General features: G+C 45.3%; 1 non-coding gene and 26 pseudogenes across 1 annotated transcript; all 27 read right to left on the reverse strand.

Moving 5' to 3' along the window:
* Positions 1-1404: 1404 nt before the first annotated feature.
* LOC148255166 (5S ribosomal RNA) lies at positions 1405-1522 on the reverse strand (annotated as a pseudogene).
* A 330-nt stretch (positions 1523-1852) lies between these two features.
* Positions 1853-1970, reverse strand: LOC148255167 (5S ribosomal RNA; annotated as a pseudogene).
* Positions 1971-2700: 730 nt separating this feature from the next.
* Positions 2701-2819, reverse strand: LOC148255168 (5S ribosomal RNA; annotated as a pseudogene).
* Positions 2820-3349: 530 nt separating this feature from the next.
* LOC148255169 (5S ribosomal RNA) lies at positions 3350-3468 on the reverse strand (annotated as a pseudogene).
* Positions 3469-4051: 583 nt separating this feature from the next.
* On the reverse strand, positions 4052-4170 carry LOC148255170 (5S ribosomal RNA; annotated as a pseudogene).
* Positions 4171-4371: 201 nt separating this feature from the next.
* On the reverse strand, positions 4372-4490 carry LOC148255171 (5S ribosomal RNA; annotated as a pseudogene).
* Positions 4491-5008: 518 nt separating this feature from the next.
* Positions 5009-5127, reverse strand: LOC148255172 (5S ribosomal RNA; annotated as a pseudogene).
* A 206-nt stretch (positions 5128-5333) lies between these two features.
* LOC148255173 (5S ribosomal RNA) lies at positions 5334-5452 on the reverse strand (annotated as a pseudogene).
* A 206-nt stretch (positions 5453-5658) lies between these two features.
* Positions 5659-5777, reverse strand: LOC148255174 (5S ribosomal RNA; annotated as a pseudogene).
* A 206-nt stretch (positions 5778-5983) lies between these two features.
* LOC148255175 (5S ribosomal RNA) lies at positions 5984-6102 on the reverse strand (annotated as a pseudogene).
* Positions 6103-6950: 848 nt separating this feature from the next.
* Positions 6951-7069, reverse strand: LOC148255176 (5S ribosomal RNA; annotated as a pseudogene).
* Positions 7070-7274: 205 nt separating this feature from the next.
* LOC148255177 (5S ribosomal RNA) lies at positions 7275-7393 on the reverse strand (annotated as a pseudogene).
* An 856-nt stretch (positions 7394-8249) lies between these two features.
* On the reverse strand, positions 8250-8368 carry LOC148255178 (5S ribosomal RNA; annotated as a pseudogene).
* A 206-nt stretch (positions 8369-8574) lies between these two features.
* LOC148255179 (5S ribosomal RNA) lies at positions 8575-8693 on the reverse strand (annotated as a pseudogene).
* A 205-nt stretch (positions 8694-8898) lies between these two features.
* On the reverse strand, positions 8899-9017 carry LOC148255180 (5S ribosomal RNA; annotated as a pseudogene).
* Positions 9018-9223: 206 nt separating this feature from the next.
* On the reverse strand, positions 9224-9342 carry LOC148255181 (5S ribosomal RNA; annotated as a pseudogene).
* A 530-nt stretch (positions 9343-9872) lies between these two features.
* On the reverse strand, positions 9873-9991 carry LOC148255182 (5S ribosomal RNA; annotated as a pseudogene).
* Positions 9992-10196: 205 nt separating this feature from the next.
* On the reverse strand, positions 10197-10315 carry LOC148255183 (5S ribosomal RNA; annotated as a pseudogene).
* A 506-nt stretch (positions 10316-10821) lies between these two features.
* On the reverse strand, positions 10822-10945 carry LOC148255184 (5S ribosomal RNA; annotated as a pseudogene).
* Positions 10946-11148: 203 nt separating this feature from the next.
* Positions 11149-11267, reverse strand: LOC148255185 (5S ribosomal RNA; annotated as a pseudogene).
* A 206-nt stretch (positions 11268-11473) lies between these two features.
* On the reverse strand, positions 11474-11592 carry LOC148255186 (5S ribosomal RNA; annotated as a pseudogene).
* A 206-nt stretch (positions 11593-11798) lies between these two features.
* Positions 11799-11917, reverse strand: LOC148255187 (5S ribosomal RNA; annotated as a pseudogene).
* Positions 11918-12122: 205 nt separating this feature from the next.
* On the reverse strand, positions 12123-12241 carry LOC148255188 (5S ribosomal RNA; annotated as a pseudogene).
* Positions 12242-12769: 528 nt separating this feature from the next.
* On the reverse strand, positions 12770-12888 carry LOC148255189 (5S ribosomal RNA). The gene has a single exon (XR_015820585.1). It is a non-coding gene; the product is annotated as a 5S ribosomal RNA (ribosomal RNA).
* A 204-nt stretch (positions 12889-13092) lies between these two features.
* Positions 13093-13210, reverse strand: LOC148255190 (5S ribosomal RNA; annotated as a pseudogene).
* An 834-nt stretch (positions 13211-14044) lies between these two features.
* On the reverse strand, positions 14045-14164 carry LOC148255191 (5S ribosomal RNA; annotated as a pseudogene).
* Positions 14165-15020: 856 nt separating this feature from the next.
* LOC148255192 (5S ribosomal RNA) lies at positions 15021-15139 on the reverse strand (annotated as a pseudogene).
* Positions 15140-15167: the final 28 nt, after the last annotated feature.

A 15167-nucleotide genomic window follows, 5' to 3' on the forward strand; every position in this document is an offset into this window, starting at 1 on the left:
CCTATTGTGCATAACGTTTAACACCCCATCAGTAAAAAGACTGGTGCAACACGAAGACTTCCCAAAAGATCACCCATCCTAGTACTACTCTCGCAAAAACACGCTCAACTACGGAGTTCGATGGGATCCGGTGCATTAGTGCTAGTATGATCGTACCCCTTTTATTTTGCGCTACAAATACATATACCCCTTCTCCCTCCCTTCCCTCCTGTTATTTGTTTCACTATGCGCGAACACTGCACCTCTGCTTATAGTTCTAATATAAAGTAAAATGCTCCAGTGCCTCAACTAATGCCCAGATGAACGGACTACCCCTGCACCTCGTTTTTTGTTATTTTACTATGTAAGATGCTCGTAATGATACTCTTATCACGTGGCGAACTATAAATGAATACACGAAAAATATTAAGAAAAATGACTTGGCGTTGCGACTCACTCCGAGGGACAATGGCTTTGATCTCGCATAATTTTTAACATCCCGTCAGAAAAAAAACGAGTGGAACATGAGAACTTTTCAGGAGATCACCCATCCTAATACTACTTCCGCCCAAGCACACTTAACTATGAAATTCGATGGGATCCAGTGCATTAGTGCAGGTATGATCGCACCACTTCCATTCCACGCTGCAAGTACATATACCCCTTCTCCTTCCCTCCCCCCTCCGATCATTTGTTTCGTTGTGCGCACACACCACACCTCTATTTCTAGTTCTAATATCAAGCGAAATATCCTGGCACCTCGACTCACGCCTAGATGAATGGATCGCCCGTCGTATCTCATTTTTCATTGTTACACTATGTAAGATACTCGTAATGACACTCTTATAACGTGGTGAACTATTAATGAATGCACAAAAAATATTAAGTAAAATTTGCAGGCCTCGCGACTCACACTGGCAGACTGTGGCTCTGATAGCACTTAACGTTTAACACCCCGTCTACAAAACGATGGGTTCAACACGAGGACTTTCCAGGAGGTCACCCATCCTAGAACTAATCTCACCCAAGCACGCTTGACTACAGAGTTCTGATGGGATTCTGTGCATTAGTGTTTGTATGATTGCACTGTTCCATTCCCCACTGCAAATACATATAGCCCTTCTCCTTCCTTCCCCCCTCCCATCATTTGTTTCGCTGTGCGGGCATACTGCATCTTTGTATCTAGTTCTAATATAGAGCGAAATGCCATGTCGCTTCAACTCACGGCCAGAAGAACGGAGGCCCGCTGGGCCTCTTTTTTCGTTGTTCTACTATGTAAGACTCTCGTAATGAGACTCTTATCACGTGGTGGACTATAAATAAGTGCACGTAAAATATTAAGCAAAATGTTTCAATGTCGCTACTCATGCCGGTGGACTGTGGCTCCGATTGCGCGTAACGTTTGACGCCCTGTTTGCAAAAAGACGGGTGCAACAAGAGAACTTCCCGGGAGGTCACCCATCCTAGTACTACTCTCATCCAAGTACATTTAATTACGGAGTTCGATGGGATCCGGTGTATTAATGTTAGTATGATTGCACCCCTTCCATTCCGCGCTACAAATACATATACCCCTTCTCTTTCCCTCCCCCCACCCGTCATTTTTTTCGTTGTGCGCGCACATCACACCTCTATTTATAGTTCTAATTTCAAGCGAAATGCCCCGACACCTCGACTCACGCCAGAAGAAAGGATCACCCACCGTACCTCATTTTTCTTTATTCTACTGTGTAAGATATCGTAATGACACTCTTATCACGTGGTAGACTATAAATGAATGCACACAAAAATAGTAAGCAAAATTTTCTGGCAACGCAACTCACGCCAGTGGATTGTGGCACTAATCACATGTATCGATCCTATTTGTAAAAAGATAGTGCAACACGAGGACTTCTAAGGAGGTTACCGATCCTAGTACTACTCTCGCCCAAGCATGCTTAACTGTAGAGTTTGATGGGATCTGGTGCATTAGTGCTGGTATGATCGCACCCCTTCCATTCTGCATTGCGAATACACATACCCCTTCTCCTTTCCTCCCCTCTCTCGTCATTTGTTTCGCTGTGCGCGCACACTGCATCTCTATTTCTAGTTTTAATATCAAGAAAAATGCCCCAGCGCCTCGACTTATGCCCAGATTAAAAGACCACCCGCCACACCTTTTTTTTTCGTTGTTCTACTATGTAAGATGCTCATAATGACTCTCTTATCACGTGGTTGATTATAAATGAGTTCACAAAAAAAAGTAAGCAAAATGAACCGGTGCGGCAACTCACGCTTGCAAATGAACAAGCGGACTATGGCTCAGGTCACGCGTAACGTTTGGTGCCCTGTCCACAAAAGGACGGGTGCAACACAAGCACTTCTCAGGAGGTCATTCATCCTAGTACTACTCTCGCCCAAACACGCTTTATTGCAAATTATGATGGGATACGATGCATTAGTGCAAATATGATCCCACCCGTCCTATTCCTCACTTCAAATACATATACCCCTTCTCTTTCCCTCCCCCCTCCCATCATTTGTTTTGCTCTGTGTGGAGACCGCACCTCTACTTCTAGTTGTAATATCAAGCAAAATGCCCTGTTGCCTCAATTCATGCCCAGATGAACGGACGCCTGCCGTGCCTCTGTTTTGCTTGTTCTATTATTTACGATTCTCGTAATGACACTCTTATCACTTGGTGGACTGTAAATGGATGCACAAATAATATTAAGAAAAAGACAGGTGCAACACGAGGACTTCCCACGAGGTCACCCATCCTAGTACCACTCTCGCCCAAGAACACTTAACTGCGAAATTCTGATGGGATCCGGTGCATTAGTACTGGTATGATCGCACCAATTTCATTTCGCGCTGCAAATACATACACTCATTCTCCTTCCGTCCCCCTCCCGTCATTTGTTTCCTTGTGCGTGCAAACTGTATCTCTCCTACTCGTTCTAATATCAAGTAAAATGCCCTGGTGACATGACTTACATTTGCAAATAAACCAGCGGATCATAGGTCTAGTCGTGCGTAAAGTCAAACGACTCATCTGCAAAAAAATTGGTGCAACATGAAGACTTCATACAAGGTCACCCATTTTAGTACTACTACCGCCCAAGCACACTTAACTGCGGAGTTCTAATGGGATTTGGTGCATTAGTACTGGTATGATAACACTTGTTTCATTCCGCGCTGCAAATACAAACACTCATTCTCCTTCCCTCCCCCCACCTGTCATTTGTTTCCTTGTGCGTGCACACTGTACCTCTCATTCTCGTTCTAATATTAAGTAAAATACCGCGGCGCCGTGACTCATATTTGTAAATAAACAAGTAGACCGTAGTTCCAGTCGCGCGTAACGTCGAACGACCTATCTGCAAAAAAATGGGAGCAACAAAAGGACTTCCCAAGAGGTCACCCATCCTAGTATTACTCTCGCCCAAGCACACTTAACTACGGAGTTGTAATGGGATTCGGTGCATTAGTGCTGGTATGATCGCACATGTTTCATTTTGCGAAGCAAATACATGCACTCCTTCTCATTTCCTCCCCCCTCCCATCATTTATTTCCTTGTGCATGCACAATGCACCTCTTCTTCTCATTCTAATATCAAGTAAAATGCCCCAGCGCCGTGACTCACATTTATGAATAAACCAGCGAACCAAAGTTCAAGTCACGTGTAACATCAAACGACCCATCTGTAAAAAAATGGGTGCAACACGAGAACTTCCTAGGTGGTTACCCATCCTAGTACTACTCTCCCGAAACACGCTTAACTGCAGATTGATGGGATAGGTTGCATTAGTGCTAATATGATCCCACCCATCCTATTCCTCACTTCAAATACATATACCTCTTCTCTTTCCCTCCCCCCTCCCATCATTTGTTTCGCGCTGTGTGGACACCGCACATCTACTTTTAGTTGTAATATCAAGCAAAATGCCCGATTGCCTCGACTCACGCCCATATGAACGAATCGCCCACCACACCTCTGTTTTGCTTGTTCTATCATTTGCGATACTCGAAATGACACTCTTATCACGTGGTGGACTATAATCGGATGCACGAAAAATATTAAGAAAAAAATGGGTGCAACAAGAGGACTTCCCAGGAGGTCACCCATCCTAGTACTACTCTCGCCCAAAAACATTTAACTACGGAGTTCTAATGGGATCCAGTGCATTAGTGCTGGCATGATCACACCTGTTTCATTTCGCGCTGCAAATACATACACTGCTTCTCTTTCCCTCCCCCTCCCGTCATTTGTTTTCTTGTGCGTGCACACTGCACCTCTCCTTCTCATTCTAATATCAAGTAAAATACCTCGGCACCATGACTCACTTTTGCGAATAAACCAGCGGACTAGTTCAAGTCATATGTAGTCGAACGATCAATCTGAAAAAAAATGGGTCCAACACGAGGACTTCCCAGGAGGTCACCAATCCTAGTACTACTCTCACCTAAACACACTTAACTTCGGAGTTCTGTTGAGATTCGGTGCATTAGTGCTAGTATGATCGCACCTGCTTGCATCCGCGCAGTAAATACATACACTTTTTCTCCTTCCCTCCCTCCTCCCGTCATTTGTTTCCTTCTATGTGCACACTGTACCCCTCCTTCTCGTTCTAATATCAATTAGAATACCTCGACACTGTGGCTCGCATTTGCGTACAAACTAGCATACCATAGTTCTAGTCGCGTGTAACGTCGAACAACCCATCTGAAAAAAATGGGTGCAACACGAGGACTTCTCAGGAGCTCACCCATCCGAGTACTACTCTCACCCAAGCACACTTAACTGCAGAGTTCTGATGGGATCCCGAATATGATTGCACCTGTTTTATTTCGCGCTACAAATACATACACTCCTTCTCCTTTTCTACCCCCTCCCGTCATTTATTTCCTTGTGCGTGCACACTTCACCTCTCCTTCTCGTTCTAATATCAAGTAAAATGCCCCGGCGCCGGGACTCACAGTTGCAAATAAACCAGCGAACAATAGTTCTAGTCACGCGTAACGTCCAACGACCCATCTGCAAAAAATTTGGTGCAACATGAGGACTTCCCAAGAGGGCACCCATCCTACTACTACTCTCGCCCAAGCAAACTTAACTGCGGAGTTCTGATGGGAACCAGTGCATTAGTGCTGGTATGATTGCACCTGTTTCATTTCGCGACGCAAACACATACACTTCTTCTCCTACCCTCCCCCATCCCGTTGTTTCTTTCGTTGTGTGTGCATACTGCACCTCTCCTTTTAGTTCTAATATCAAGAAAAATTCTCTAGCACCATGAGTCAAATCTGCGAATAAACCAGCGGATAATAGTTCTAGTCGTGCGTAACATCGTACGACCCATCTGTAAAAAAATTTGTGCAACACGAGGACTTCCCAGGAGGTCACCACTCCTAGTACTACACTCGCCCAAGCACATTTAACTGCGAAGTTCTGATGGGATCCGGTGAATTAGTGATGGTATAATAGCACCTGTTTCATTCCACATTGCAAATACATACACTCCTTCTCCTTCCCTCCCCCCTCCCGTCATTTGTTTCCTTGTGCGTGCACACTGCACCTCTCTTTCTCGTTCTAATATCAATTAAAATACCCTGGTGCCGTGACTAACATTTGCCTATAAATCAGCGGACCATAGTTCCAATCGTGTGTAACGACGAACGATCCATCTGAAAAAAAATAGGAGCAACACGCGGACTTCCCAAGAGGTCACCCATCCTAGTACTACTCTCGCTCAAGCACACTTAACTACGGAGTTCTGATGGGATCCAGTGCATTAGTGTTGGTATGATCACACCTATTTACTTCCACGCTGCAAATATATACACTCCTTCTCCTTCCCTCCCCCCTCTCGTAATTTATTTCCTTGTGCGTGCACATTGCACCTCTCCTTTTCGTTCTAATATTAATTAAAATGCTACGGCGCTGTGACTCACATTTGCGAATAAAGCAAAGGACCATAATTTCAGTTGCGTGTAACGTCAAACAACCCATCTTCTAAAAAAATGGTGCAACACGAGAACTTCCAAGGAGGTCACCCATCCTAGTACTACTCTCGCCCAAGCACACTTAATTGCGGAGTTTTGATGGGATCTGGTGCAATAGTGATTGTATGATCGCACTTGTTTTCTTCCGTGCTGTAAATGCATAAACTCCTTCTACTTCCCTCCCCCTTCTGGTCATTTGTTTCCTTGTGCGTGCACACTACATATCTCATTCTAGTCTAATATTAATTAAAATGCCTCAGCTCCGTGTCTAACATTTGCGTATAAAACAGCAGACCATAGTTCCAGTCTCGCGTAACGTCGAACGACCCATCTGAAAAAAATTACAATACGAGCACTTCCTAGGATATCACCCATTTGAGTCCTGCTCTCGCCCAAGCACACTTAACCTCGGAGTTCTTATGGGATCCAGTGCATTAGTGATGGTATGATGACACTTGTTTCATTCCGCGCTGCAAATACATACACTCCTCTTTTCCTCCCCCCTCCCGTCATTTGTTTCCTTATTCGTGCACACTGCACCTCTCTTTCTCGTTCTAATATCAATTAAAATGCCCCAGTGCGGTAACTAATATTTGCGTATAAACTAGCGGACCATAATTCAAGTCGCGCGTAACGTCGAATGATCCATCTAAAAAAAATTGGGTGCAGCATGAGGACTTCCCAGGAGGTCACTCATCCTAGTACTACTCTCGCCCAAGAACACCTAACTTCGGAGTTCTGATGGGATCCAGTGCATTAGTGATGGTATGATGGCACCTGTTTCATTCCGCACTGCAGATACATACACTCCTTCTCCTTCCCTCCCCTCTCCCGTCATTTATTTCCTTGTGCGTGCCCACTGTACCTCTCCTTCTTGTTCTAATATCAATTAAAATTCTGTGGCACCGTGACGAACATTTGCGTATAAACCAGCGGACCATAGTTCTAGTCGCACGTAACGTTGAACTACCCACCTGAAAAAAAATGAGTGCAACACGAGGACTTCCCAGGAGGTCACCTATCCGATTACTACTCTCGCCAAAGCACACTTAACTGTGGAGTTTTGATGGGATCTGGTGCATTAGTGCTGGTATGATCGCACCTGTTTCATTCCATACTGCAAATACATATACTCCTTCTCCTTCCCCCCCTCTCCCGTCATTTGTTTCCTTGTGCGTGCACACTGCACCTCTCCTTCTTGTTCTAATATCAAGTAAAATGCCCCGTCGCCGTAACTCACATTTGCGAATAAACCAGCAGGCAATAGTTCTAGTCACACGTAACGTCAAATGACTCATCTGCAAAAAAATTAGTGCAACACGAGGACTTCCCAGGAGGTCGCCCATCATAGTACTACTCTCGCCCAAGCAAACTTAACTGCGGAGTTCTAATAGGATCTGGTGCATTAATGCTGGTATGATTGCATTTGTTTCATTTTGTGCTGCAAATACATACATTCCTTCTCCTTCCCTCCCCCCTCCCGTCATTAATTTCCTTGTGCGTGCACACTACACCTCTCCTTCTCCTTTTAATATCAAGTAAAATGCCCTGGTGCCGTGACTCACATTTGTGAATAAACCAGTAGTCCATAGTTCCAGTCGCACGTAACGTCGAGCGATCCATCTGTAAAAAAATGGGTGCAACACGAGTACTTCCGAGGAGGTCACCCATCCTAGTACTACTCTCACCGAAGCAAACTTAAATGCAGAGTTCTGATGGGATCCAGTGCATTAGTGTTGGTATGATCGCACCTGTTTCATTCCGTGCTTCAAATACATACACTCCTTCTCCTTCCCTCCCCCCTCTCGTCATTAGTTTTCTTGTTCGTGCACACTGCACATCTCCTTCTCGTTTTAATATCACGTAAAATGCATCGGCGCCGTGACTCACATTTGTGAATAAACCAGTAGAATATAGTTCCAGTCGCGCGTAACGTCGAATGACGCATCTGCAAAAAAATTGCTGCAACACGTGGATTTCCCATGAGGTTACCCATCCTAGTACTATTCTAACCTAAGCACACCTCACTGTTGAGTTCTAATGGGATCTGGTGCATTAGTACTGGTATTATCGCACCTGTTTCATTCTGCACTACAAATAAATAAACTCCTTCTCCTTCCCTCGCCCCTCTTGTCATTTGTTTTCTTGTGCGTGCACACTACACCTCTACTTTTCGTTTTAATATCAAGTAAAATGCCCCAGTGCCGTGACTCACATTTACGAATAAACCAGCGGACCAAAGTTCCAGTCACGCGTAACGTAAAATGACGCATCTGTAAAAAAATGGCTGCAACACGGGGACTTCCCATGAGGTTACCCATCCTAGTACTATTCTCGCCCAAGCACACTTAACTGTAGAGTTCTGATGTGATCTGGTGCATTAATGCTGGTATGATCGCACTTGTTTCATTTTGCGCTGTAAATAAATACACTCATTCTCCTTCCCTCTCCCCTCCCGTCATTTGTTTCCTTGTGCGTGCACACTACACCTCTGCTTCTCAATCTAATATCAAGAAAAGTGTCCCGGCACTGTGACTCACATTTACGAATAAACAAGCGGACCATAGTTCTAGTTGCGCCTAACGTCGAACGACCCATCTGCAAAAAAATGGATGCAACGAGAGGATTTCAAAAGAGGTCACCCATCCTAGTACCACTATCGCCCAAGCACACTTAACTGCGGAGTTCTGATGGGATCCGGTGTATTAGTGCTAGTATGATCGCACCTGTTTTATTCCGCACTGCAAATACATACACTCCTTCTCCTTCCCTCCCCCTCCCCTCATTTATTTCGTTGGGCGTGCACATTGCACCTCTAGTTCTCGTTCTAATATTAAGTAAAATACCCAGGCGCCGTAACTCACATTTGCGAATAAACCAGCAGACAATAGTTCTAATCGCCCGTAACGTCGAACGACTCATCTGCAAAAAAATTAGTGCAACACGAGGACTTCCCAAGAAGTCACCCATCCTAGTACTACTCTCGCCCAAGCACACTTTACTCCGGAGTTCTGATGGGATCTGGTGCATTAGTGCTGGTATGATCGCACCTGTTTGCTTCCGCGCTGCAAATACATACACTCCTTTTCCTTCCCTCCCCCATCCCATCATTTGTTTCCTTGTGCGTGCACACTGCACCTCTCCTTCTCATTCTAATATCAATTAAAATGCCCCGGCACTGTGACTAACATTTGCATGTAAACCAGCAGACCATAGCTCCAGTCGCGCGTAACATCGAACGACCCATCTGAAAAAAAATTGGTGCAACACGAGCTCTTCCTAGGAGATCACCCAGCTGAGTACTACTCTCGCCCAAGCACACATAACTTCAGAGTTCTTATGGGATCTCGTGCATTAGTGATGGTATGATGGCACCTGTTCCATTCTGCGCTGCAAATACATACACTCCTTCTCCTTCCCTCCTCCCTCTCGTCATTTGTTTCCTTGTGCGTGCACACTGCACCTCTCCTTCTCGTTCTAATATAAATTAAAATTCCCCAACACCATGACTAACATTTACGTATAAACCAGCGGACCATAGTTCTAGTCGCGCGTAAAGTCGAACTAGCCATCTAAAAAATAATGGGTGCAACATGAGGACTTCCCAAGAGGTCACCCATCCAATTATTACTCTCGCCCAAGTACAATTAACTGCGGAGTTCTGATGTGATCTGGTGCATTAGTGCTAGTATGATCGCACATGTTTCATTTCGCACTACAAATACATACACTCCTTCTCATTCCCTCCCCCTCCTGTCATTTGTTTCCTTGTGCGTGCACATTGCACTTCTCCTTCTTATTCTAATATCAAGTTAAATGCCCCGTTGCTGTGACTCACATTTGTGAATAAACCAGCAGACAATAGTTCTAATCGCCCGTAACGTCGAACGACTCATCTGCAAAAAAATTAGTGCAACACGAGGACTTTTCAAAACGTCACCCATCCTAGTACTACTCTCGCCCAAGCAAACTTAACTGCGGAGTTCTGATGGGATCTGGTGCATTAGTGCTGGTATGATCGCACCTGTTTCATTCTGCGCTGAAAATACATACATTCTTTCTCCTTCCCTCCCCCTCCCGTCATTTGTTTCCTTGTGCGTGCACACTACACCTCTCATTCTCCTTCTAATATCAAGTAAAATGCTCCGGCGCCATGACTCACATTTGCGAATAAACCAGCAGACCATAGTTCTAGCCGCGCGTAACGTCGAATGACCCATCTGCAAAAAAATAGCTGCAACACGGGGACTTCCCATGAGGTTACCCTTCCTAGTACTATTCTCGCACAAGCACACTTAAATGCGGAGTTCTGATGGGATCTGGTGCATTAATGCTGGTATGATCGCACCTGTTTCCTTTTGTGCTGCAAATAAATACACTTCTTTTCCTTCCCTCCCCCTTCCCGTCATTTGTTTCCGTGTGCGTGCAGACTGCACATTTTCTTCTTCTTCCAATATCAAGTAAAATGCCCCGGCGCTGTGACTCACATTTGTGAAAAAACCAGCGGACCATAGTTCCAGTCGCGCGTAACGTTGAACGACTCATCTGCAAAATACTGGGTGCAACACGAGGACTTCCAAGGAGGCCACCCATCCAAGTACTACTCTCGCTCAAGCACACTTAACTGCGGAGTTTTGATGGGATCTGGTGCATTAGTGCTGGTATGCAAATACATACACTCCTTCTCCTTCCCTCCCCCCCTCTCGTCATTTTTTTCCTTGTGCGTGCACACTGCACCTCTCCTTCTCGTTCTAATATCATTTAAAATGCCTCAGCACCGTGACTCACATTTGCGTATAAACTAGCAGACCATAGTTCTAGTCGCGCGTAACATCAAGCGACCCATCTTAAAAAAATGGGTTCAACACGAGGACCTCCCAAGAGGTCACCTGTCCTAGTACTACTCTCACCCAAGCACACTTAACTGCGAAGTTCTGATCTGATGGGATCCGGTGCATTAGTGCTGGTATGATCGCACCTGTTTGTTTCCGCGCTGCAAATACATACACTCCTCCTTTTCTCCCCCCTCCCGTCATTTATTTTCCCTGTGTGTGCACAATGCACCTCTATTTCTCGTTTTATTATCAAGTAAAATGTCTCGGTGTCGTGACTCACATTTGCAATAAACTAGCGGACAATAGATCTAGTCACGCATAACATCGAACAATCCATTTGAAAAAAAATGGGTGCAACACGAGGAATTCCCAGGAGGTCACCCGTCCTAGTACTACTCTCGCCCAAGCACACTTAACTGCGGAGTTCTCATGGGATCCGGTGCATTAGTGCTGGTATGATCGAACCTTTTTTCTTCCGCGCTATACATACATACACTCTTTTTCCTTCCATTCCCCCTCCCGTCATTTGTTTCCTTGTGTGTGCACAATGTACCTCTCCTTCTCGTTCTAATATCAATTAACATGCCCCGGTGCCATGACTCACATTTAGGTATCAACCAGCGGACCATAGTTCCAGTCACGCGTAACATTGAACGACCCATTCGAAAAACAATAGGTGCAACACAAGGACTTCCCAAGAGGTCACCAATCAGATTACTACTCTCGCCCAAGCACAATTAACTGTGGAGTTCTGATTGCATCCAGTGCATTAGTGCTGGTATGATCGCACCTGTTTCATTACATGCTTCAAATACATACACTCTTTCTCCATCCCTCCACCCTCCCGTCATTTGTTTCCATGTGCGTGCACACTGCACCTCTCATTTTCGTTCTAATATAAAGTAAAATTCCCCTGCGCCGTGACTCACATTTGCAAATAAACCAGCGAACAATAGTTCTAGTCGCGCGTAACGTCGAACAATCCATTTGAAAAAAATTGGGTGCAATACGAGGACTTCCCAAGAGGTCACCCGTCCTTGTACTACTCTCGCAAAAGCACACTTAACTGCGAAGTTCTTATGGGATCCGATGCATTAGTGCTGGTATGATCGCATCTGTTTACTACCACGCTGCAAATACATACACTCCTTTTCTTTCCCTCCCCCCTCCTGTCATTTGTTTCCTTGTGCGTGCACACTGCACCTGTCTTTCTCTTTCTAATATCAAGTAAAATGCCCCGGCGCTGTGACTCACATTTGCAATAAACAAGCGGACCATAGTTCCAGTCGCGCGTAACATCGAACGATCCATTTGAAAAAAAATGGGTGCAACATGAGGAATTCCCAGGAGGTCACCCGTCCTTGTACTACTCTCGCCCAAGCACACTTAACTGCGAAGTTCTTATGGGATCCGGTACATTAGTGCTGGTATGATCGCATCTGTTTACTTCCGCTCTGCAAATACATACACTCCTTTTCTTTCCCTCCCCCCTCCTGTCATTTGTTTCCCTGTGCGTGCACACTGCACCTGTCTTTCTCTTTCTAATATCAAGTAAAATGTCCCGGCGCTGTGACTCACATTTGCAATAAACAAGCGGACCATAGTTCCAGTCGCGCGTAACATCGAACGATCCATTTGAAAAAAAATGGGTGCAAGACGAGGAATTCCCAGGAGGTCACCCGTCCTTGTACTACTCTCGCAAAAGCACACTTAACTGCAAAGTTCTTATGGGATCCGGTGCATTAGTGCTGGTATGATCGCATTTGTTTACTTTCGCGCTACAAATACATACACTCCTTTTCTTTCCCTCCCCTCTCCTGTCATTTGTTTCCTTGTGCGTGTACACTGCACCTGTCTTTCTCTTTCTAATATCAAGTAAAATGCCCTGGCGCTGTGACTCACATTTGCATAAACAAGCGGACCATAGTTCCAGTCGCGCGTAACATCGAACGATCCATTTGAAAAAAATTGGGTGCAACACGAGGAATTCCCAAGAGGTCTCCCGTCCTAGTACTACTCTCGCCCAAGCACACTTAACTGCGAAGTTCTGATGGGATCCGGTGCATTAGTGCTGGTATGATCGCACCTGTTTGCTTCTGCGCTGCAAATACATACATTCTTTTTCTTTCCCTCCCCCCTCCAGTCATTTGTTTCCTTGTGCGTGCACACTGCACCTCTCCTTCTCTTTCTAATATCAAGTAAAATGCCCGGCGCCGTGACTCACATTTGCAATAAACCAGCGGACCATAATTCCAGTTGCGCGTAACATCGAACGATCCATTTGAAAAAAAATGGGTGCAACACGAGGACTTCCCAGGGGGTCACCCGTCCTAGTACTACTCTCGCCAAGAATACTTAACTGCGGAGTTCTGATGGGATCCGGTACATTAGTTTTGGTATGATCGCACCAGTTTCATTCCGTGTTTCAAATACATACACTCCTTCTCCTTCCCTCCCCCCTCCCGTCAATTGTTTCCTTGTGCGTACACACTGCATCTCTGTTTCTCGTTCTAATATCAAGCAAAATGCCTAGGCGCCGTGACTAACATTTGTGAATAAACCAGCGGGCCATAGTTTCAATCGCACGTAACATCGAACGACCAATCTGCAAAAAAATGGGTGCAACACGAGAACTTCCCAGAAGGTCGCCACTCCTAGTCTAACTGCAGAGTTCTGATGGGATCTGGTGAATTAGTGTGGTATAATAGCACCTATTTCATTCCGCGCTGCAAATACATACACTCCTTCTCCTTCCCTCCCCCCTCCCGTTATTTATTTCATTGTGCGTGCACACTGTACACCTCCTTCTCGTTCTAATATCAAGTAAAATGCCTCGGTGCCATGACTCACATTTGCGAATAAGCCAGCAGACCATAGTTCCAGTCATGCGTAACGTCGAACAACCCATCTGCAAAAAAATTGTTGCAACACGAGGACTTCCTAGGAGGTCACCACTCCTAGTACTACACTCTCCCAAGCACATTTAACTCTGGAGTTCTGATTAGATCTGGTGAATTAGTGATGGTATAATGGGACCTATTTCATTCCGCGCTGCAAATACATATACTCCTTCTCCTTCCCTCCCCCCTCCCGTCATTTGTTTCCTTGTGTGTGCACACTGTACCTCTCCTTCTCGTTCTAATATCAATTAACTTGCCCTGGTGCCGTGACTCACATTTGCGTATCAACCAGCGGACCATAGTTCCAGTCACGCGTAACATCGAATGACCCATTTGAAAAAAAATAGGTGCAACACAAGGACTTCCCAGGAGGTCACCAATCAGAGTACTACTCTCGCCCAAGCACACTTAACTGCAGAGTTCTGATTGGATCCAGTGCATTAGTGCTTGGTATGATCGCACCTGTTTCATTACGCGCTTCAAATACATACACTCTTTCTCCTTCCCTCCCCCCTCCCGTCATTTGTTTCCTTGTGCGTGCACACTGCACCTCTCATTTTCGTTCTAATATCAAGTAAAATTCTCCGGTACCGTGACTCACATTTGCGAATAAACCAGTGGACAATAGTTCTAGTCGCGCGTATCGTCAAACGATCCATTTGAAAAAAATTGGGTGTAATACGAGGACTTCCTAGGAGGTCACCCGTCCTTGTACTACTCTCGCCAAAGCACACTTAACTGCAAAGTTCTTATGGGATCTGGTGCATTATTGTTGGTATGATCGCACCTGTTTGCTTTTGCGCTGCAAATACATACACTCTTTTTCTTTCCATCCCCCCTCCCGTCATTTGTTTCCTTGTGCGTGCACACTGCACCTCTCCTTCCCTTTCTAATATCAAGTTAAATGCCTCGGTGCCATGACTCACATTTGCGAATAAACCAGCGGACCATAGTTCCAGTCACGCGTAACGTCGAACGACCCATCTGCAAAAAAATTGTTGCAACACGAGGACTTCCCAGGAGGTCACCACTCCTAGTACTACACTCTCCCAAGCACATTTAACTCTGGAGTTCTGATTAGATCCGGTGAGTTAGTGATGGTATAATGGGACCTGTTTCATTCTGCGCTGCAAATACATATACTCCTTCTCCTTCACTCCCCCCTCCCGCCATTTGTTTCCTTGTGTGTGCACACTGTACCTCTCCTTCTCGTTCTAATATCAATTAACTTGCCCCGGTGCCGTGACTCACATTTGTGTATCAACCAGCGAACCATAGTTCCAGTCACGCGTAACATCGAACGACCCATTTGAAAAAAAATAGGTACAACACCAGGACTTCCCAGGAGGTCACCAATCAGAGTACTACTTTCGCCCAAACACACTTAACTGCGGAGTTCTGATTGGATCTAGTGCATTAGTGCTGGTATGATCGCACCTTTTCATTACGCGCTTCAAATACATATAC

The sequence above is a fragment of the Carica papaya genome, chromosome 5 (genome assembly GCF_054855325.1).
Source record: "Carica papaya isolate Zhongbai chromosome 5, ASM5485532v1, whole genome shotgun sequence".
Lineage (NCBI taxonomy): Eukaryota > Viridiplantae > Streptophyta > Magnoliopsida > Brassicales > Caricaceae > Carica > Carica papaya.